The following is a 24527-nucleotide window of genomic DNA, read 5'->3' as shown; positions in this document are numbered from 1 at the left end:
TTAGGCTATTTAGCTGGGATGTGGGGGAGACCTAGGTTCATGTTCTTGCTCTGAATCAAACAAAGCAAGAACTCGAATTTGTGTCTCGTGTAGTCCAGGCCAGTACCCTTAAGCACCAGGTTAGAGCGAGACACACACCTACCTCTTTCCTCCGATGCAGTTCTGTTTTCATGAAAATGTAGACGGAAAACAATTGTTTTAAGTTGGTGTGAAACAGAATTGTCATTTCTAATTAGGGTGAGTAAGTTGTCAGTCTGCAGCATGGGTTATAGCAGCACCTGTTCTCTATGAGCAGGGAACACCTATACACCAGGCACAACTCCTCCTCTAAAAAATGTAGGGTCATAGTTGCTGTCTGTAACACTCTTCTTACACAAGGCCTGCAACTCATGTCTACATTGTCCTTTCATTGTTAAAACTTTTGTCAGTCAGGAGTGAGAAAAACATACCCATGACCAACAAAAGTTTTAAGGACAAAAAGCGCCAGTGTGGACAGCGCTTTGTCAGTGGGAGATGCTCTCCCTCCGACAAAGTTAGTGCCCTTCATTGGGGATAGTTTTATTTTGCCAGCAGGAGAGCTCCAGCCAGCAAAGAGCGGCTACACTGCATACCTTACAATGGCATGGCTGTAGCGGCACAGCTGTGCTAACAGTGTAGACATAGCCTAACAGAGTGATGCTAAAAACATTAGACCAAAACCTAAAAGCATGATATATGAGACACTGAGAAGAAAGGTAAAAATAACCACAAGCAGGGTAGTCACATAACCATAACAGATACCTCACAATGCAGATATGTGTAAAGATAAGGTATGCTGTCCACACATATACAATGATAACTAACAAGAAGTGGAAACACACAAGCCCAATGGAATGCTTGTGTAATCAGCATAACAGAAAAAACTGAAGCGGAGAGATTTTTTTTACTCTGTTGTCTAAAATAGGAGGGAAGAAGGAGATATTTCATCAATTATGAGAAATGATCAAAGACTTAAAACAATAATAATGAAAAACCTGTGCACAAGGATAATGGTGAATATAGCATGAAATCTATACAACAACCTGATACTTAAGGAGAAATGTATATGAGATTAAATGACCAAAACAATGTGTTATATCTACCTCTGATAAAGAGCTGAGGTCTCTTTTCCTTTACATTTTGGCAACACTTCTATAACTTGTCATGCCAATTAGTTTGAATTTTCTAAACAATAACCTCTAGCATAGAGGTGGTTTCTGAACTAGTATATGGGCACCTACTGCCCCCTGCAGCCTCATAGGTCCCAGAGGAGTCAATCCAACCAGACAGTAGGAACAAAGAGCAGGAATGAGAGCCTTCTATAGAGGGCACAGTAGCAGTACATTAACAACTGCAATTCACCAACTATCTGTTTCTTTCTCGCCTCTTCCATACTCAACACAGTTGTACTTCTTGTTTTTGCACCATTCCTACCATACATATAGCTAAAGAGCACTGGAAACAGCGCATAGTGTGTAGATTATAAAAATCTCTCATATCTGCTACTTCAAATACTTTTACTCCACTTCTTATAGTTCTGAGGAATTGCCCCTATGAACCAAATTGTGCCTCATCTAAATAGGAAAATTACTTGCTTTGCATGAGGATTTGGGGTTTTTCTCTGTATCGCTTCTGAATTGTCTGAGATTTTATTAAACTGAGTCATGAAATTATTGTGTCATGAGAAGCCTATATATGTATGTGGATCCACCATGAGATAGCAGGACCATGTTAGTCTCTGCCAGGCCAGAGACCATGGTGAGTGATCAGTACTCAACTGATTGTCTATTCACACTAAAACACCTTCAGACAATGGGTTTGCTCTTGCTGGGAGAAAACACTTCCTCCTCTTGTCTGATGGGAGCACTGAAAACTTACCAAAAGGCAGAACAAAAGAAGCAGGTACCCCAGAGTCTATAAATGGGTGAGGATGGGAGGAGTAATTTTGCATCAGATTAAGATGAGAGAGGCTTCCATCATGAGATTAGCTAGAATCCCCAAAGCTGACAAGTTGCAGAGAGAGAGTTCTCTCACAACCACACACACACCAGCAGAGGTAACTTCCGCCTTTTTACTTGGAAAGCAAATTGATACCATCATCAATTATGAGTTTCTTTTTGAACAGAAAGGTGAAGTATTGTCTAATACTAAAATACATTTCCTAACACTAGGGATGGTATACAAAAACAAACTCTTGAGGATATTCTAATGCTGAGCACTATGAATGGAAACGCTATTTGAAAACAGCATCCTCCAAACTTAGGGGAGCTAGGTGGGAGAATGAGAATCCTGAGATAATATCTTCAAAGAAGCAGAATTACAAGGTAAGTAATTTTTTCTTCTTTAAAGATACTCTCTAAACATATCAATCCTGTAAGGACAGTAAGTAGCTTGACCGATAGTGCAAATAAAATGAAAATAGGCTACACAATAGGCCTCTCTTAACAAAGACCTATTGAAAAACAACAGCTATGTTATTTTGCTTTTTCTTAAATAAAAGGCTGCAGTAGATACCTACAACAACAATGAAGCATAAATACAAGAGCCCTTGAGAGATTCCATATGGACCTGAAAAAGAAAATACATCCAAGTTACCCAGAGTAGGGACTTCTTGAAAGGACCAAATCAATCATAATAGGAGAGCTTGGCCCTGGGTATCCCCCCAATCTGAAAAATAGATAACATAGGCCTGAAAGATGGAAGCTTGATTTCTCCCTAGAAAGGCTGAATCCAAGATCTAGTGCATATGCCTGTAATGTTCCTGAGGCTGGCAATGAAAACCTCAGAGACAACAGACCTACACAAGACCTTCCAACTACAAGCAAGGTAGGACACAACCAGTGAGGAACAATCGGAAGCTCCTCAGCCATGTCCACTTATTGACTTCATTGATGAAGAAATTGGTATCTTACATTTGAATATGAGCTGGTTCTCTGAGGCCTCTAATACATTCCAAGGAAAACCTTAAGGACCCTCACATCTGAATATACATCATGGGCAATATGCTAATAAAAGGAAGTCTGTCAACATTTACTAAAAGGATTGTTGATGATTCCTAATTCTGCTTATTTTTGTAAAATTTGGTATGATATGTATCAATCAAGAGCTTCAATCTCTGTTATCCTATCAGGTGAAATCACTGTCTTCTAGAAATGATCCATCATCAGGAAACTTGAACTCACAGGTAGTGAATGGCTCAAAAGCAGCCTTGTCAGGACTACATTTATATACCATGACACCAGTGGCTTAATAATATAGGGGAAGGGCCAAAATCATTAAGCCCTACATAACTTGATGCAAACAGTTGCAAAACGTTGTGCCTTCTTTTAGCTACCAAATGAACATGGAGTCAGACTTTAAAGTAGATGTCAAATGGAAAGGAGATTGGAACATTGTTGATGTAGGGGCATGTAAGGCCTTGTGTGCACCACACCATAAACCTTTCCCTTTAAAATGGTATGTCCTTCTGATAAATACCTTCCTTGAAAGCCAGGAGGACTGAGAACACCTGTCTGTCAACACCGTTCCTATGGATTGTTGCTTGAAGAGAGGCACATTGTAGCTGAGAGAATTCCCAAGATGAGAGAGTGAGGTGTCTTGGTTCAGAGGGAATATCGCTGGCCATGTCTGTAAAAGAACTAAAGTACTGTATTCGCTTGGGCCAAAATAATGCTATCAGGATCAAGAATTGTTCCCTCTCTTGAGTCTAAGCAGGAGCATAGGCTCCTAAATTAATAGCAGAAACATATACAGAAGTTTCCTTTTTCAGTGGATTGTAAAAGCATCTTTCACAAAACATTTTCCCCAATATCACTAGGTGAATACCCTCTTTTCTTCTTCCTTTCTCCCCCACCAATAAAAGATCTGATCCCCTGTGTTCTGAGCCACTTGCCTAAAGGGAACTAGTAGTGATTGATTGAGACTGCCTGAAATTATTCTTTCCTTCCCTTTCTAAGGAATAAAAATCAGAAATTAATATGTTTTTAGAGACTCTGAGAGATGTGTTAAATTCTCCATCATTTAGAGTATTTACATAAAAATTAGATGACTTTTTAAAAGTCTTACTTCTAGTTCAACTACATGTTCTTGGTTTGTATTCAGAATTCACCAGATTAAATGCTGTAGCCTGCATTATGCAGGGGATCAGACTAATTGGTCATTGTGGTCCCTTTTGACCTTAATCTATACATTTTTAGGAACAGACAAAGTGAACACTTTTCACGACAAGAGTCCACATGCAGACTCACAGGGCCCTTGACTCAGAAATCATGAGACTGCCTCTCCCCCTCGACACTTTTTTGTGTATGTAACCATAGTAAACAAATCAAGACCATCTTTCACAGTGAGATTTCTGTAGTTCCTTTAAGTATTCAGGATGATGCATATTTCTTAATAGCTGTTGTTCCAGGAAAGACCAGGTGCCTTAGAACAAAGTCCCTGTCCTGGGCTCCTGATCCCAGGTCAGATGGATACTGAAAACCAGTCTAAACTAAAGAATGGCTATGGATGGCTATCATCTCAGCAAGACCCTGAGGCCATCTTATAGCCAGAATTGTGGTGGTGATCTTCATGATGACTCCAAACCTTAAGAAATCAAGATTAATCAACACTTGTGTGAATGCAGACATGCTACCAGCATGGTAGCAGCTATTTGACTAATCCTACTTAGTTAGCATGCTCCACACAGCAACCTGCTGATCCAGGAAAATTTTTATTACCATACTCATAGTAACTGAGACATCAGATGAGTTTTTCGATCCATTTTTCTTTCTTTGATGCTTCCACTGTTCTTCTCACCTCTGCCAGTTATTCTTTTGAACTTCTGATTTGTCTGTCTTCAGATTCTTCTCCCCTTCTCACACACTGTGTCTTGCTTTCTATTAATCTTCCTTCTCTATCTGTTCCCTCCCTCTGGGTCCTCGCTGATTTCCCATTTCCAACTCCTATGGAACCTTCTTTCACCATTCCATCCCCCTTCTACTGCTGGATCCAATTCCCTGCTCCTGTAGAAATCACTAGTAAAGCCCCAGTTGTCTTCAGTGGTTGCAGAATCAAGCCCATCAGAGACATCACACATAACAACGTACTAGTAGTAGAAGGGGCAACAGTATCATACCATGTGTATTCTACCTTACCTTGTTTAATGAGAGGTCAGGTCACTTGTATCTCTTCCACTAGGATTTTTTAATCCAAACAACTGATCAGTTGTGAAAAATGCCCTCCCTATTGTTGTTCAATGCAAGTGCTCAAAATCAGCACTTACATTTATTGCATGTATTATATTTATTTTTCAGAAATGTTCCCTTTCTCCCCTGTAAACAAACAAACAAACATAACCCAGCAAGTGTTCCAAATCAGTTTCCATTTATATTACTGGTTTCTAAACACATCTTTCACCTGGAAGTATACCATATGGGCTGACATAGGGTCAACACATTTGGGGTGACAACAATTGGGGTATCTCTTAGCCATCTTTGCATTTCCCTGATCTTGCCATCTGCCAAGGGCATGTCTGGGCCCTGGAGTAACATGGATGTTGCTTTCAGTTACTCTTAACTGCCCACAACACAAAGGGTATATTCTAACAGCTATGGCTTGCCACTAGCTTGGTGATGACCTGACTTGCACTTCTTTTCTTCCACGTGGTTACGTTGGGCATTTGATAGAGCCACTTATGCTAGCTCTGTGTAAGGTATGGGTTCCCCTTAAACAAATGAAGTCTTTAGGGACCTGGATAATCCAACTTTATGGTTGCTTTGTGAATGGCACCAAACAGGTGGAGTGGTCCTAGAAATTGGACCCTATGTGTTTAGAAAGCTATAATATAAAATGCAGCAAAGACATTGACTTCAATGGGACTACTCATATGAGTAAAGTTAAACATATCCATGTTTGCAGGATTGGAGAATTATATTTTGGACATTTGTTTGTCAAAATTTGGGGTTAGGATGTGGGTCTTTTAGGGGAAAAAAATTAAAACTGAAAAATTAAATTTTCTAATGTTTGTACTAGGGCTGTCAAGCAATTAATCGTGCAATTTAAAAAATTAATCGCAATTAATTGTGCGATTAATTGCACTGTTAAACAATAATAGAATACCATTTGTTTAAATATTTTTGGATGTTTTATACATTTTCAAATATATTGATTTCAATTACAATGTACAGGGATCACTTTTTATATTTTTGATTACAAATATTTGCATTGTAAAAAACAAAAGAAATAGTATTTTTCAATTCACATAATACAAGTACTGTAGTGCATTCTCTTTGTCATGAAAGTTGAACTTCAAAATGTAGAATTATGTACAAAGAAACCTGCATTCAAAAATAAAACAAATGTAAAACTTTAGAGCCTACAAGTCCACTCAGTCCTGTTTCTTGTTCAGCCCGTTGCTCGGACAAACAAATTTGTTTCCATTTGCAGGAGATAATGCTGCTTGCTTCTTGTTCACAATGTCACCTGAAAGTGAGAACAGGCGTTCACATGGCACTGTTGTAGCCAGCGTCGTAATATATTTACATGCCAGATGCACTAAAGATTCATATGTCCCTTCATACTTCAACCACCATTCCAGAGGACATGCATCCATGCTGATGATGGGTTCTGCTCTATAACAATCCAAAACAATGCAGACAGATGTACGTTCATTTTCATCATCTGAGTCAGATGCCACCAGCAGAAGGTTGATTTTCTTTTTTGGTGGTTCGGGTTCTGTAGTTTCTGCATCGGACTGTTGCTCTTTTAAGACTTCTGAAAGAATGCTCCTCACCTCGTCCCGCTCAGATTTTGGAAGGCACTTCAGATTATTAAACCCTGGGTCAAGTGCTCTAGCTATCTTTAGAAATCTCACATTGGTACCTCCTTTGTGTTTTGTCAAATCTGCAGCAAAAGTGTTCTTAACACAAACAATGTGCTGAGTCATCATCCAAGACTAACATATCATGAAATATATGGCAGAATGCAGGTAAAACAAAGCCGGAGACATACCATTCTCCCCCAAGGAATTCAGTCACAAATTTACTTGATGCATTATTTTTTTAATGAGCATCATCAGCATAGAAGCATGTCCTCTGGAATGGTAGCCAAAGCATGAAGGGACATATGAATGTTTAGCATATCTGCAGGGCTGGTGCAAGGTTGTTTTGCGCCCTAGGGGAAACTTCCACCTTGTGCCCGCCCCCCTACCCCTGGGAGCCCTGCGGCAGCACCCTGCCCCCCCGCCCGCCCTGAGGCACCGTCCCTGCAGCAGCTCCCTTGGCCCCTTCCCTCTCCTCGGGGCCCCCCTATGGCAGCTCCCCTCGGCCCCCTCCCTGCGGCAGCTCCCCTCAGCCCGGGGAGCCTTGTGCGGCAGCTCTCCGCCGTATGGCAGCTCTCACCTCTGCTCCGGCTCCTCCCAGAGCATGCCACCGCTGCCGCTTCTCCCACCTCCCAGGCTTGCAGCGCCAACCAGCTGTTTGGCATGCAAGCCTGGGTCAGAGAGAAGCAGAGCGGGGCAGCGTGCTCAGGGAGGAGGCGGAGCAGAGGTGAGCTGGGGAGGGGAGCAGTTCCCCTGCGCGCCGCCCGCCCGTTACTTGCTGCAGATGGCCCTTCCCACGCCCCCCTGCCCAGCCCACCTCTGCTCCACTGCCTCCCCGGAGCGCGCTTTTGGCCGCCCCCAACCCCTTGGCGCCCTAGGTTCGCCTAATGGTTACACCAGCCCTGCATATCTGGCATGTAATTATCTTGCAATGCCAGCTAGAAAACTGCCATGCAAATGCCTATTCTCACTTTCTGGTGACACTGTAAATAAGAAGTGGAAAACATTATCTCCCGTAAATGTAAACAAACTTGTTCGTCTTTGCAGTTGATTAAACAAGAAGTAGGACTGAGTGGACTTGTAGGCTCTAAAGTTTTACATTGTTTTGTTTTTGAATGCAGTTATGTAACAAAAAAATTTACATTTTTTAAGTTGCACTTTCACGATAAAGAGATTGCATTACAGTACTTGTATGAGGTGAATTGAAAAACACTTTCTTTGATCTTTTTTACAGTGCAAATATTTGTAATAAAAAATAATACAAAGTGAACAGTGTATACTTTGTATTCTGTTGTAATTGAAATCAATATGTTTGAAAATGTAGGAAAACATCCAAAAATATTTAATACGTTTCAATTGGTATTCTATTGTTTAACAGTGTGATTAAAACTGAAATTAATCACAATTAATTTATTGCAATTAATTTTTTTAAGTGAATTGCATGAGTTAACTGTGATTAATCGACAGCCCTAGTTTGTACCTTTATATTCACAATACCCTTGGCATAATATTAGCTAAGAACAGCGAGAAACTAAGGGATGAGAGTGCAGAGTCTATAAACAACTTTTCTTTCTGTATAAATCATAAATCAGAATATATACCAGCAAATATATTCCTTATCCCTTTCAGAAGGAGAATTTTACTTGAAGATATTGATTTAAATCTAAGGCCCTGATCATGCTGATCTGTGGGTGGACCTGCAGAGATTCACTGATTTTAGGGACCAGTCCTTATGCAGTCACTCGCAGGATCAGGGCCTAAAATTGTAAAGTCCTGTGTTGAGCCTCCAAGGATATAGAAAGCATTAAACTGATTTTGCTTCAGTAAGGCAGCAAATATTTGTACAAAAAACAATGTTATAAATAATGTTTAGTTTGTGGCAGAAATCAACGCACAACCCAATTTTGTGTGGCATAAAACATTATCAACCTTAACTTTGAACTGACATTTGTTGGCTTGTGAAACAATTCTATCATTTTTCTTTGTGTACTTCTTCAAAAACTTTTCTTTATCTGTGAAGTTTAGTGCCAAAGTGGCCAAACAGTTTAGTGCCACTTGGATTTTAGATTTGGTTTTTAGAGCTAATTTTTTTTGTTTTGTTTTTTAAATGTGTATGTTTGAATTTAATTTATTCTTAATTTCAGCAAACAGATTCTTTTTTTTGGAGGGGAGAGGGAGAGAGGTGAAACAGGGAAGAGTCCTAAACATTCTTCTGCGTGCTGGTAAACCAATCGCAACAGCCATTATGCTAGTGCACAAAACATAGAAAGTAAACTGATCAGTTTAGTTTCACTGTTCAAGATAAAAAGGAGTACTTGTGGCACCTTAGAGACTAACAAATTTATTAGAGCATAAGCTTTCGTGAGCTACAGCTCACTTCATCGGATGCATTTGGTGGAAAAAACAGAGGAGAGTTTTATATACACACACACACAGAGAACATGAAACAATGGGACATGTTCTCTGTGTGTGTGTATATAAATCTCTCCTCTGTTTTTTCCACCAAATGCATCCGATGAAGTGAGCTGTAGCTCACGAAAGCTTATGCTCTAATAAATTTGTTAGTCTCTAAGGTGCCAAAAGTACTCCTTTTCTTTTTGTGAATACAGACTAACACGGCTGCTACTCTGAAACCTGTTCAAGATGAGCAAGTACAAAAAGTAAATAGGATAAAGTGGAGTAAATTAGTAATGCAAGCTGTTAGCATCACATTTTTTTAATTTATGTTGATTCTCTTGACCGTGCTCTTTGAGGTTTTGAAAAAGAAACAGGAAAGAAAATGTTGTCTAGATTATAAGTTTATTTGCCCTTAGAGACAGCAGCAGTTCTGAAAAAGGATGGTCTTGTGTAAACTGATATGCATATTTAGGCTGTCATGGTCTCTCCCTGTCAGGCTCAGAGGAGGGCCACTCTGCCTCACTGCGTCAGACAGCAAACAGCCCATCAGCGGTCTAGAGGCTCTGGCCTTCTGTGTGGGGCCACACAACACAGTCTTTAGCCCAGAGCCTCCTGGAAGGGGCAGACAGCAATTCATAGTCTAGGGGCCTGCGGCCTCCTGGCTGGAGCAGTCCACGAACCAGGCACAAGTCCTCCAGCCTGGGGTGAGTAAGCTACCACCCCGGGGGGGGGGGGGAACCTTGGCCCACCTACTCCACCGGTCCCAGCCCAGGGCCTTAACAGTGGCAGGTAGTTTTGCCACTGGGTCAGCAGGGATCCCACTGAAACACACTGACTCGCTTCCAGGCAGCACAACCAGACTGTCTGGTTCCTCTGGGCTATTTCTTACTGCAGTTCGTTGGCATGGCTCCATCGGCCACATGTCCTCAGCGGTTTATAGGTAGGCAGCCAACAGTAATCCCAGTAACTACTCTCCATCCTCAGTCCCCTTCGGTGACAGGGCATGGGGAGTGGCTCAGGACCTGGTCCGGAGTCCTGGAGGGCTTGAGACATTGGCCTCCATCCCAACTGAGTTGTGGGACGCTCTCTTTATATTTTCTGTCCCGCAGGGACAGGGCTGGTTTGGCTCTGCCCACCAGGGGGAGTGTAGCGGTCCCTCTTTGTCAGGCTCGGAGGGATGCCACTCTGCCTCACTACAGACATTATGTAGTACTTATTTTCCTGGTTAAATACATTTTTGTTATGTAGTGCTATAAAAGTATGCAACAAAATATAAAGTGATAAACTATAATAGCTCTGAAGGAATCAGTCTGTAGTTGTTTTGATAGAGACAACTATTACAGGGAGTTTTATGTATGTAATATTTATTGGACAGATGGAGCCAAATCAGCTACCAAGTACAATACATATTTAAACTAATTTTGAGAATTTGAATAATTGAATAAATTATTCATAAAACCAGTGCACGAATTTAGTGGCAGAATTCATTAATCACAATCTGTTTTATTAAACTCATGCCCATGAACAAATCCAAAGTCCATTAAGGTCAATGGAAAGGATTCCATTTATTTCAATGGGAGGTATATCAGGCAAATTCTGAATCAAACTCTGGGCTTGAGTAGTGAAGGTGGAGGCTGGGCAGAGTGACTGGAAGTGGAGAGGAATATTCCCACACAGATCATGGAGCAGTAACAGACCTGCTCTTCAGAATTTACTGTAATCCAATAGTCAAAGTAGCCTCTGCATGTCTCACCTTTAGGGTACGTCTGGACTGCAAATGAAGGTGTGAATGTAGCACAACTTTAGCTAGCATAGGTAACAATAGCAATGTAGATGTGATGGCATGGGATTCAGCATAGGTTAGGAACCTTAGTAAAAGCTCTACACTGCATACTAAATCCAGGTCTATGTTGTCCCCCTCTTACAGACCCACTCTTTCCAAGCTCGCACTTGAACATACACATAGCATTGATACATGAGCCTCATATCTGAGCTGATGCATCCATACTGCAGTATGCACACACGAGTCAGATGCTGTGGTTTCTTGGGGCGTATCTCAGGGATCGTTGCACCCTTACTAGCTAAAGCTGCTCTAGGGCTTGGTTCATGGTGTATTGTGGGAAACCTGTCCATCCATCCCACAGCACTTGACCCGAAGTACTCTTAGGCCATCAACACAATCAGCCAAGACATTTTTTAGGTGTGCATGCTCCCTGCAACTGGAGCCAGCAACATGGCTCCAGTGCCAATGAAGAACTTCTACTCATGCTTTCACTCCTGTTTTGGGAATCAGGAAGAACATCTGTGAGGCGCTGGTGAACAATTTGGCAACAGTATTTGTCCTATCAAAGGCACCCCTCAAATGGGGGCACAGACAGCATCCATGACCCAGCTGATGTTGCTCTGGCATAAGTGCAGATTCCCCATATATAGACTTGAACTTTTGGATTACTGACATGAGCGTAGACTGATGGGATCACAGGGACCTGGGATGACCAGCAATGGCTCCAGAACTTTCGCATGAGGAAGCAGACATTCTCAGAGCTATGTGAGCAGCTTGCCCTGATCCGCCAGCATCAGGCCACACACAGAGGGAGGCCATGCTAGTCCAGAAGCGGACCTCTATTGTACCTGGAAGCTGGCTATCCCAGAATGCTACAGGACCATGGCTAGCCAGTTTGGTGTTGGCAAGTCAACTATGAAGATTGTGGTGGTGGAGGTTTGCGAGGCAATCAGGACATTGTTTTTTCCAAAGATTGGGGACATAAACAAACAATGTCCCTGAAATAATTGCTGTTTTTGAGAGAAGGGCTTCCCAAACTGCGCTGGGGCTATCAATGACCATAGTTTGCCCTTTGTAAGGAGCACCAGAACATAAACCAGAAAGAGTACTATTCCATCATTATGCAGGCCCTAGTTGCCCACAAAGCAGGTTCATGGGCACCAATGTGTGATGTACTAGCGAGGTGCATGATGCCAGGGTTTCCTGGAAATCATGACTTTACCTTTATAGACAAGCTTCACACATTATTTCCTCCAAAGGACATTGTTATAAATGAAGTCACTGTCCCCCCACTGTTATTCTAGGGGACACCAGGTATTTCCTTCTGCCCATGGCTTATGAAACTGTATCCTGATCTCAGAGGGCCTGGCCAAAGAAGGTTTAACAACATGCTTAGTAGTTGTAGGATGGAGTGTGCATTTAGCAGACTGAAATCTACATGGCAGTGCCTTCAGAACCATTTGGATGTCAATGCTGTCAATGTCTTGTGCATTACTGTGGCCTGTGATGCACTGCACAACATTTGTGAGGCCAAAGGTGAGCCATTTCACCAGAAGTGGGCTCAAGACACTGCTGAATTGCTGTAATGGTGCAAGCAATCAGAAAGTGCACCTGTCATTACTGGGGTAGGATCCACACACATAAGGGAAATCAGAGATGCTTTTTGTGCCCACATGATACGTTTGCAGGGTGACATGGATGAAGGTGAATGACATAGCATAATTATTCCACACTTAAATTATGCCCATTAATCACACAATTGCTGAGGATGGGGCAGCTCAGGAAGATTTTTTTTTTAAATGAATTTTATTATGCATTTTATTAAATCTGTTTATATACCTCAACACACAGTTCGTGGATTACTCTGATGAAGTTTCATTTTAATTAATTTAATAGAACCTGCTCATGTAGCCTTGTTTGCAAATTAGACACTTTCTTTTAAACATGCACGTACATAAAAATTATAATTTTAAAATCTTTATAGGCAGACCAGCTGTCATCAAGATGTAAAAGACAGTAAACAAAAACAGTGCATGTTAAGAAAGCAAACAAACAAAAGTGCAGAACAGCCCAACTACAAACATTGCCACCATTGCAGTTTCACTGTTGCTGGAATTGTGTCCTCCCTGTGTTCCCATTCTCCTTGGTCCTTCTGGTGTGTTTTGCACACAAGGGTTGTGGCTGAACAGGCAAGGAGGAATGAACAAGTTATATTTGACTGTTTCAAGTAGTGTTCATTGCTTGGGCCATCAAGCAGTCAACCCCTCGATTGTCCAAAAGCTGCATAGGCTGCGGGACTTGGTAGCATTAAGAGACTTAGTGTGAAGGGATTGGAGCTAGAGCTTGTAGCCTGATGGCCCTGACAGCAATCAGCCTCTCAAAAAAAAAAAAAAACTCCTTCTGCTGTGCTCCATCTTCCTAGGATCGTGCTCCAGGAATTTTGCTGCCAATTTCTACTCATGCTGGGCAGCCTCTTTCTCATTTTAGTCTTCTGTCCTTCTTTCTCTGATAGCCAAGCTGTTCAATGGCCTTGGCCAACACATCCAGCATCTTTTCATCCCCAGCCAAGGGAGAGAGGAGACTGAAACCCAGGGGATCAATAAACTAATTAAGTGCTGTGTTTGAAGGGAAGGGTGTTAAGTTAATAAGCTGTAATGTACTGACTCTTTAAAAAAGCAGCAAACTTAGTATCTTCTGTGAATGTAGAGTAGTGGTTCTCACGAAAAAGTTTTGGTGGCCTCAGTGTGCAGCCACCAGCTCTTGTCTTTTTTCTTATTGTTTCTTTTGCTTTTTTGGTTGCCTTTTTTTAAGTTTTGCTAGCTATTAAGTCTGCTGTGAAAAGTGATATTAACACACAAATATCACTTTTTACAGCAGACTTACTCAGCCTTGGCAATCCCGGGGACAAATTGAGCCTTGGATTGGGAGGTGGGTACAAAGGCAGTGGGAGCCAGGGGCAGTGGGGCAGTAGGGAGGCAGCAGGAGCTGGGGTGATAGGAGGGGTGGTGAGCTCAGGGAACAGAGCCCAAAGCCCCATGGCTGGAGCCTGCCATCTGCCACCCCAGAATGGAAGCCAGACCCCACCATCCCTGGGAAGGTGCGGAATTCACTGGCTGCCTGCTCTTCCAGCTTTTGTGTCGCCAGAGAGAGGGGCCGCTGCTTTGCCCCCCATCCCCTGAATAACCACCCTGAAGGCTGTGGCCACAAGAAAAGGCTTTGGTGGCTGCATGCGGCCACTGTGGCCACATTTGAGAAACACTGAGTGATATGTGCTGTGCGTTGCAGAGAGACATCTCTGAGAACCTTGGAGACCAGAGTTCATTGATTGTTACCTGCTAGGCAAGGTTAAGACTGACAGAGTCTCAAGGAGTTTGCAGGTGAGGAAGACAGACCGGAATGGCAGGGAGCTGACACAAAGTCTAATCGCCAGCAAAGCTCACTCCTGCTGAGGCAGAGAAGTAACACAGTGGCTCACAACTCTGGGTATTCCCAGGAGCATGTTACAGGTGCTAGTGCTTCTTGTGCAATGGGCTGTTCCTCAGGACCGTCCCCAAAGAGCTTCTCTGAATATGGCCCCAGGATGTGCTGAAGCTGCTCCAGTGGCATAGCCTGATCCAGGACAAGTACCAGCAACAGAGTTATTTTGGGAGGCAGGGGTTCATCCAGAGGCTGCAGGCTATCTACCAGTGGTGCCTCTAATTCTGGGGTTATAAACCTGCTCAGGAGATTGTCATGCAGCGCTGTGGTCTCTGTGTGGGGGGCAGTTCCCAGCACTTGATCAAATTCCTCGTAGAAGAAGTAGGTAGATGGGGCGTTCCCTGAGGCGTGGTTATCATCCATGGTTTGGCAGTAGGCAATCTTGAGGTGCTTGACCCGCTCCTAGCATTGATTGGGAGTCTGGTAGATTCCCATTGCCATGAGCCTCTCCAAGATTCTTGTGTATAGGTGGTCTTTTTTATGCTCTTGCTGAAGTCATGGCTCTTATTCTCTTCACAAGACAGATTTACCCGAGTCTGGCTGTATTCCTCTGGCCAGCTAGCAGCATGCTTAGCTTAGAACTTCTTCTTAGTGCTGGCCATAGTTTACAGTTGAGCAGTCCATGTGGAAAGGAAGGGTTAAAATGTTTAGCAGCTATATTTTGGCTAGGAGGTTGTTTCCAGTTCCTGGGAATAGAGTGGGAAATTTGGACAAAGAAGGGCCAGGAAACACAGGCCTAGGAGATCATGGGACAAAATTGGTGGACTCTCTGAACATGAGCTTGGTGACCTGGGCTCCCACTACATCTACATTGCAAAATGGATGGGCTTGAATCTGATCCACAACAGGACTCAGGCTTGGACCCATACCCCTGGGCAAGTCTGCAGGCCTGAGTCTTCAGAGGTTTCTGGTGCATTTCAGAAGGCTTCATGTGTGGACAGTAGGCGCGTTTGGGCTTAAACCTGAGTCTAAGCCCAGGTTTTCTTTGTAGCGTAGACATACTCCTTAGAGACGCTTGGGTACTCTGGTTGCTAGCCTATGCTGAAGCTCATGCCACCACATCTATACTGCCATTGTTACCCGTGCTAGCTAGCTACAATCACACCTTCATTTGCAATGTAGATATACTCTTAGTAAAAGGGAGAGGTTGGATGAATCCTCCAGCTTCGGATACAGCTGTGCATGGATGATTTTTAATAATATCCAATAATAAAACTATTAACTTTGTAATAAACTTCCTATCTTTTCATAGCCAAAGTGAAAGAGAATCCCAAGTCAGTCAGTGGCTGTTTTGACTGAGGTACTAACCCCCTTTCCAACACATGAGAAATTCTAGGTAGGGACAAAATGGAGCTGCACAGCTCTATCTCAGAGAGAGGCTAGTTTTAAAACACTGAAGAAAACAAATTAAACTGATGCAAGGACAGACTTATTGAAGACAATATCAGATAAGTGGCTCAAAACCTCAGAGTTTGTATTCATTACAAAGATTCTCCTTTAACTTTAACTTTTTCTATTTTGTATTATTGTTGAAATTATAATATAAAATGAAAGAAAATAGGAAGATGGGATTAAAAGAGAATTGCCTCAATGTCTCAGAGGGAGCAAAATTTTAATTCTTCAATTTATGTGACTTTCATCATGAGATATCTCAATGGGATTTGCAAACTTCTCTGTCTTCAGAAATTGCATTATTCACCTCTGAATTGCATTACTGACCACTTTGGAGATGAATTGGGCCAACTGTTTATCAGCACATAGAAATGCTATATAGTAATTTAGGACAAGAAGTGAAAAATATCATGACAGTTCTCAAACTGTGGTCCACAGAGCATTTCCTAGTTGTCCATCAAGAGCTAACTGGTCAAATGGCTTTGGTTCTCCTGCTTGTTCCTAGCTCTAAATTATACAAAAAGACAGCTAAAATTATATTAAATATTTTCCTAATATTACATTTCTATGTAAGCAATTGCTGTAGTTGCCATAGGGATGTAATGTGATCTGGAAATGGAGGGGAAGTGGCCTATATGATCATGAAGGAGAGGTGGTTCATGCAGTTGTGAATGTGAGAAAAAGTGATACATGAGACAGTCTATTAGTGGTACACGATATGAAAAAGTTTGAAAAGTTGAATAGTAAAGTATATGATTTTCCTTTAAAACAAGATTCTGAGCTGGGTGGCTGGGGCTTCTGGCAACATTCCATCAGGATGTACCATGGCAACTAGGCATTTGTTAGGAAAAGTCTTTTGGAAAACAACATTTAGATGTAGGGGCTGAGAGGGTGGGAAAGTAGCTCAAGGGGAGTTATCGGGGCAGAGTGTGAAGATGAGAGATACAGTGGACATGAGAAGGACACAAAGTAACCACAAGTAAAGTAAAGTAGAAGAATTAAGAGCTAATTGCAGAGTCAGGTCACATGAAGAAAAAATATAAGTAAGAAAGGAAATTTAATAATTAAATTTGGAGTCAACTGGGAAAATAATACCCAAGAATAAGATACAAGAATAAATAGCAGGAGCTGCCACTATAGCTTCTTGGTGGATGAATAATGTTTGAATATCTTAAAGACCTAGGAAACCAAGGAAAAAGATCTGAATTTCTAACAGGTGTTTGACTGCAGATAACAACTGAGGTCCACATTTTCAGGACTGGCTGTCTGATGCCCAGTGTAGATTGGAGGCGGGAAAGAGGCTGCAAAGAAAGCTGTAAGCAACATTTTTATGGCTCCTTGGGCCACTGGGTGCTGATCCAGTCCTGAAGAGCACCTTACCGCAGCTGCAGTTCTAAAGGAAGTTCCATATACTTCTTTTTGAGCAGAAGAATTATGACATAAGGCATTGAAAGTAGAAGGTTGGTGAAAAGCACTGTAATAAATCAGAAGGTCCCCAGGGCTCCATGAGAGACATGAGACATTAAGGGGTAAGTATTCTAATGGTTATTTTGGTTTTTTTTAAAATGAATTCCTAAAGGAAAAGCTTTCTCCCACTGTAGTTAATAAATATACTTTCCATGTATTTATATAACAACACTTTCCATCTGAGGATCTCAAAGTATTTTACAAACATTAATGAGTTAAGCATCACAAGACCCCTAAGTTAGATCTCTTCATCACCACTTTGCAGATGAGGCTAAAGCTGAAAAGATGATTACTGACTTGCCTAAGGTCACACAAGACATCAGGTCAGAACCAGGAAAAGAACCAAAATCTCTTGGCTCACTGTTCTGTGCTTTTGCTGCAAGACCATTTTTTCCTTTATTTAAATTACACTGAAAGGGTTCCAGTCTGCCTTCCAACAGAGTATTTCTGAAACGGAAGAGTGGAGATCCTGTAACTTGTCATGACAATTTTATTTAATGAGGTATTTTCCAAAAATATTTTTTTCATAGATATTTGCATGAATCACATAGTCAAGCTGCTTGCTTATTAGGTTTAGAAACCCAGCTTTTTTCAGATTTTTAGAAATGAGGATAAGTGTCAACCCTCCATTTTTCAAACACATTCAAGGGCATTTTTCCATATTCAGATAAATCTGAGAATGCAGGTGGCCTACTTACAGTAAAATTGCTCCAGGTTATAAAGATAGAGAAAAGTGAGCACAGATGAATAGTTTGGAAACTGTAGCATCTGGAACCATTTTTTGCCTCATCTATCAATCTGCGTTTATGGGAATTGAGAATTAACATTTCAAACCATACTTCCTTACTTCATGACTGATGAATCCCAGATCTGAGGTCATTATTCCACCCCCAAAGCAATATGGAGAGATATTTGTGAAGGTGACACTAAAGAATCTTTGGTAACTCTCACTTATGTTGTCTTTTCAATTAAAAGGTAATAATGAAATATATATTGTTAAGGTTGTAAGAAACATTCTATTGCAAGTCCCTGTTTCCACCTCTCAACTTCTATCAAAAATGCTTTTGAACTGATACTTCTCATAGTGTGTGTCTGAACAAAGGTGAATATTTTTTTTTGGAAACTTTGAATGAAACCAAGTAAGTTTTGAGATACATAAGCTATAAACACAAGTTTGTTTGTTCATTATGACATTAAATATTATTTGTTCTCTGCTAGTAAAAGCTTTGTATTACCAAAATAGAATTGTTTACATATGTAGCATTGAATATCCCACTTAAGGCTTAGAAATGTTTTTAGACTAATAAGGTGTTTGAAGTGTTAAACTGTTTTTGATATGCATTCTGGTCACACAACTATTTTATTATGGCTTTGCTAGTCAGACAGCTATTGTATTATTATTATGCACGTGCTGGTCAGGCACCTATTGTTTAATATGTGCACTTTGTTGATTTTACACCTCTTGTATTTATGTGGCTGTTGGTTAGACATACAATATGTAACAATTGTACAAAATTTAAGATTTGGACCAGAAGAAAAGGCTGGGGTGGGGTAGGGGTATGAAGGAGAGTGAAGGAAAACAAATAATTTTCACTAGTTCATCTTTCAGACTTCACAAAGTATTGCACAGCAACTGTACCTAAAAGGCATGGACATTTTACTCAAGGCAAGACCTACTCGGGCTTTTCTTTTTAGGTTTATTTAGCATATATTACTAACATAGAAGGTAAGTGTAGTAAAATCTTAACTTTTTACCCTTACTTTTTTTAAACTAGTGGATGGTCCTGCAGTAATCAGACAGCTGAGGCAGTAAATTGAAAAACAAATAATAAATGTTTCTTGATTAAGTAGTTTCCTTAAATTTTATATATCAATAGCTGTATAAAAATCTTAGATTTGATGCTGTACCCCTTCTATAAAAAACTGTCCTTTTTTATTGTCAGAAAACTGAAGACATTTTTCAAGTCTCTTCCCTTTATCAAAACCAGAGAAATGAAGATAATATTAACAACAACAAATGTGCCCAGCCTTGAATTATGTTATCAAATAGGCAATGTGAATTTGGGTTCTGACCCAGCAGGAGATAGAAATACTTTGGAAGCAGAATGCTTCTCCCCTAGGGATAATCTTGCTCTTGACAAGCAACCTCATCCCATCACGCCTAATACTAAAAGTGCCACTGATGGATTTGGGAGTGAACCATATGGACACATTACTTTTTGGGTGGAAGGAGAATCAAAACAATTTGATGTCTATGAAAGATGGAAAAGTAATGTTAGAAGAATCTGACAGATGACTGTCAAACCTTAGAAGTGAAGTTGGTGACAAACTAAAATACAAATTTTCTGTACTTGGAATAACATTTTTAACTTTTTATTTATTGGATTATTATAGTTTGTTTGTAATAATACAATTATTGTACTGTTAGCATAAAGCTACTATATCGTCCCTTGGAATAACATTTCAGTCAATTTTAAATTAGAAGTTAAATAGGGAAAAATCCTCATCTGGTGTAAATTGTGATGTGGTGCTAAGACAAGATACATGAGCTAAGGATCTGTCCCATATTATTTGGGAAGCCAGTTAGCTGAAGCATGCTTATGGAATCCATCTGTCTCCATGTGATAAGACACAACTCAAATATAATAGGTCCCAGTCTTAAAAAGATTTATGTATATGCTTAACATCATGAGCATGAGAAACACCAATTAAGTCAATGGGAGTACTTGTGCATAAAGTTAAGCATGTGTATAAGTGTTGCAGGATCAGAGACATAATCATTAATAATTTATATACCTCTAACTGCTTGTTCTCAGTAGATTAATTGATCTATATCCAGTAACTTGCACTTGGCTGTATGAAAACATCTGTATTGCATTAGGAAAGTAGTATGTTGGTATATAGATGCTAGAACTGAGGACTAGGAAAGAATTGTTGGGAAAGAAGATTCCCAGCCCTGTCAGTTACTTCCTGTGTGACCTTCAACAACTAGTTTTACCTCTCTGTGCTTACATTTTTTAATCTGTAAAATATGGATAGTAATCAAGGCCGGGTGTGTTCTGCAGCAAGTCAGAGCTAAATTCTGCACCAGTTCCAGGTACCATTTAAAATTACATATGAAAATGAATTATTTACTTATTACAGCAGGACTTGTACTATTTAAATCTGACCACAAGATTTAGATTTAAATGATTTTTGTATTAAAAAATGGGTAACTGGGAGCAGGAAGACTTGGGCACCTCCGAAGGCACAGCAGGGAGTACGGATTTGAGGGCTGTCACGGTGACCTGCAGCGGAACGGCGATCCCGGTGTATAGATACCTGTCCAAATCGGTAACAGCAGCAGGCTGCCACGGCGGGGCGGATTCACCCTCAGCGCGGCGGCTCCGCGCTGGCTGCAGAGTGAGCTGGCGGGGAGGCGACAGGCATCGTTTGGCAGTCCAAGGTTGTCGCGCCGGGCGGTGCTGAGCCCCGCAGCGGCGGGACCATCCGGCCGTGGGTGATTGCCGGGCCGGGCGGCGCTCAGCTGCCGGGATCCCTGAGGCCGGCAGTGCCCCATGGGCAGCAGCCGGGTCTGCGTGAGCTTCCAGCGGAGGGAGGGAAGCGGCGCCGGCTGCCCACCGCGCGCCCCGTTTGCGCCGTGCGCGGCCGGCCAAGGCGGAACCTTTGTGCGGGGCTTCCTGCGGCGGGGCTGGGGGAGGGAGTTAACAGGGACTCGCCGCCGGGGCCGGCTGCTTCCTTCCTTCCTTCCTTCCTGCTGGCGCGCGCCGCCCGTGACCCGCCGCCTCACGCTGCCGCCCGGCTGGGGGTGAGTGTCGCGTGCGGAGCGGGCCGGGCCGGAGCAGCGGGGAGGGCACAGGCGAGGATTCCCGCACTTCCTCGCGCTTCTTGTTGACCCGCGGCTCTGACTGGGGAGCAGCCGGCGCCTCGAGGGCGGGCGGGCGGGGGGGAAGAGAGGGACGGTGCTTCCTGCCCGCCACCATCACCGGGGCTGCCTCCCCCGCCACTGCGCCGCTCGCCCCGGGCTCCAGTCCCTGCCCTCCTACTGCATCGTTTCTCGCCCGCCGTTGCCCCCGCCAGGCCTCCAGTGGTCGTTCCGCGCCCTCTCCTGCCCCTGCGGCAGCCCCGGGGGGCCCGTCAGCGCCGCTTCCTGAGTGAGCAGCCACCCTGCTCAGGAGGTACCCGCGCTGTTGCCCTTCAGTGGCTGGCGATAATAGCGTGCCCCCTAGTCTCCTCTAGCTTCAGTTTTTAAAGCACTTTATATGCTTGAATCGTCCCAATACCCCATGTCACTCCTGTTTTGCAGATAGGGAATTGAAGCCTGTAGACATTGAACGATTTGCATAGGTTTCGGAGTAGCAGCCGTCTTAGTCTGTATTCGCAAAAAGAAAAGGAGGGCTTGTGGCATCTTAGAGACTAACAAATTTATTTGAGCATCAGCTTTCGTGAGCTACAGCTCACTTCATCGGATGCATAGAAGGTCTGCAGCTGAGCTAGGAATAGACCTAACGTCTCCCGACTGTGTCACTTCCATGTTTTTCTAGTTTACTGATTGTGGTGTGCATGGACAGCATAGGCCCAGATTTGTGATCAGCCGCTGATGCTGGTACTTGATGGGAAGCAGGGTGGATTTTAAATAAAAAAATCCCATTTTTTTTTAATTGGATTTTTTTTGATAAAATGCTTTTTGAGGGGAAAAACCTCAAAAGATAGATACATTATAGCTCAAAGATCTCTCATCATGGAATAGGGATTATAAATTCTAATTCTGTAGGATGAGACAATATATTCATGTAATGTTTCAGAAAAGTTTTGTAAATGAGTTCCAATAGTTCATGGATTAGGGACCCAATCTTATGGGGTTCCTGGGGCTTCTGTATAGATTATTTAGGTTAATCTTTTTATCTATCCAGTGGGACTCAGTGCTCAGTCTAGAACAGGGTAGGCAACCTATGGCAAGCGAGCTGATTTCCAGTGGCATTCACACTGCCTAGGCCCTGGCCACCGGCCCAGGGGGCTCTGCCTTTTAATTTAATTTTAAAAGGTAGCTTCTTAAACCTTTTAAAACCCTTATTTACTTTACATACAACAATAGTTTAGTAATATATTATAGACTTATAGGAAGACCTTCTAAAAATGTTAATGTATTACTGACACGCAAAACCTTAAATTAGAGTGAATTAATGAAGATTCGGCCAACTGCTTCTGAAAGGTTGCTGACCCCTGGTCTAGAAGATACCATCCAAGATGCTTATTTTTGCAGTTCTCAAACTGTGGATTTGTGTGGGATAACATGCTTGTTAACAGCAAAAATGTTTTTAAATAAAAGAGAGGTGAGAAACAGACCTCAACTCTATTGTTCCTTTGCAAATTTGTGTACACAGAGTCAATCCCTTACCTCTCTCTAAAAGTGAAAAGTTTCAAAAAGTTAAGTGACTAGAAGATGGTTGGGGGTGGACTAGATCTGGACAAGGAGAAGAAGTCTGAAGATAAATGTGAGAAGGGAGGGACAGGCAGTGGAAACAAAGGTGAAACTGTTTGAGCCACATATTCCAGAAGTCTTGAGGTCTTTGAGTGTAGCCTTCATTGATGTGAGAAAATGGTATGGTAGATCTCAATAGAAAGGAAAACCTATAATGAGAGGAGGCACTAAAAGAGACCCAGTTTGGGTCTCATCTATCTCTGAGTTGTGAATACTATGTATTAAGGTTATAACCAACAAGAATGCATTTTTATGTAGAAATCCATGATTAAATAGAGTCTTCCTGACAAGTGATTTAACTCAAATCCACCCTGATGGGAAGAGCTACATGTTCCTTGTGAGAATTCTTTAGCTCACCCAAATACTAAAGAAAAGGGTTGGAGGTTTTTTTTTTTTTTTTTTTTTTTTTAAAAACAGTTTCCCTCTGAGCTTCTGACAAATTTATAGCATGGTTTTTGGATTAACTTGCAATAGGGACTAAACCATATATAATTGATGCCATCTGCCCTCAGAGAGAAAGGAAGTCCAGTATCCCAACAACTATTTGACAGTATGTTCTGTACTGTAGCTCAAACGTTAGGACTACTATTTTGTATGCATGTTGGGTTACATCTGTTTCCCAGTTATAAACCCCCCTGTTTAACACTGTCAGGCTTTCTTGTATTAGGTCAAAATATTCTGGGTTTAGACTTTGGTTGAAGGTGAACTGGTGATCTTGGGCATGTGTAAAACAAAAAGTGGTTTGACAGTTTCCAGATGAGGAGATGTGCGGGGAACATAAATTTACCAATTATAAAAACAAATCTCTTTCTCTGGGTTGTTTTTAAAAAAGTGTGCCCTAACAGCAGGGAGATAGAAAGCTGGAATTGGCAGGAAAATAGGCTTTAGTTAAAAATGTTTGTAAAGATTCTGATGAAAAATGTTTTGCTTTGATTGAGTTTTTAGGATTAAAAATTCAACATGGTCTTATGTGCTGTACTATGGGGCTGTTCAACTTTTTTAGCACGTTTTACTGACAGTCTAAGCAGAATTGTTATAGCTAATTTAACTGTTTAATGCACATGGATGCTTCCAAACGGGGCATGCTGAATGAAGCAGTTCTCCTGTGGAGCATGTTTTTAACATGTATTGGCAGAGCTTTCTATGATATTAAACCCTTTCCTCACTGACTAAAGTGCTCATGCAAAAAAGCAGTGCTTCTTTGCATGGAATGTTAGTTTGTGCTACTGTACCTGCCCTCTAGTATATATCCTATAGTCTTTATATGCATTTGACATTGGGCCGATTATTTGGGGAGAGTCCCATGAGACATACTGGATGTTTTAAAAGCAGAGAAGGCATGCTGCAACCTCTCCTTCAATCTTGTGACCTCCTGATGTCCTTGGTGTGGTCTGACTCTTTTCAGACAATACTGCCACAATAAAAAGTGTTTTTATAGCAAATGAAACTACAGTTGGAAGGATAAATTACTCACTTTCTTAGTACCTTTTTTACCTTTATATAAGTAAACTATGTGTAACTTAAAGAAGACTTAGATTATAAGAAAGCCGGGGGGCCTGTTTAGGGATTAGAATTTAGGATAGCCAGGGGCTGTATTGAGGTGATTGGTATTACTGTGACAGATTCCAAAGACTTGATTACCAATGATTTTGGCACTCATACCTGCTCATTAAAGAGGGGATGATGGAATTCCAAGAGAAGATATTTGAGCC

At 41.8% G+C, this 24527-nt stretch overlaps 1 protein-coding gene across 6 annotated transcripts in view; it reads left to right on the top strand.

Moving 5' to 3' along the window:
- Window positions 1-24527, top strand: part of ATAD1 (ATPase family AAA domain containing 1) — a 53369-nt gene that overhangs the window by 1250 nt on the left and 27592 nt on the right. For 2 of the 6 annotated variants that reach the window (XM_038410646.2, XM_038410644.2), the window contains exon 1: window positions 17435-21141. The exons of 1 other annotated variant lie outside the window; for it this stretch is intronic. The gene's annotated coding sequence lies outside the window, so the exon portion shown is untranslated. Of the gene's footprint in view, window positions 1-17434; window positions 21681-21810; window positions 23582-24527 lie in introns of those variants that run through there. 3 more of the 6 variants (XM_043519128.1, XM_043519126.1, XM_043519129.1) reach the window with 3 other exon arrangements.

The sequence above is a fragment of the Dermochelys coriacea genome, chromosome 7 (genome assembly GCF_009764565.3).
Source record: "Dermochelys coriacea isolate rDerCor1 chromosome 7, rDerCor1.pri.v4, whole genome shotgun sequence".
NCBI classification, from domain to species: domain Eukaryota; kingdom Metazoa; phylum Chordata; order Testudines; family Dermochelyidae; genus Dermochelys; species Dermochelys coriacea.
Note: the sequence above shows the minus strand (reverse complement) of the source record. Positions and strands in the feature narration are given on the sequence as shown.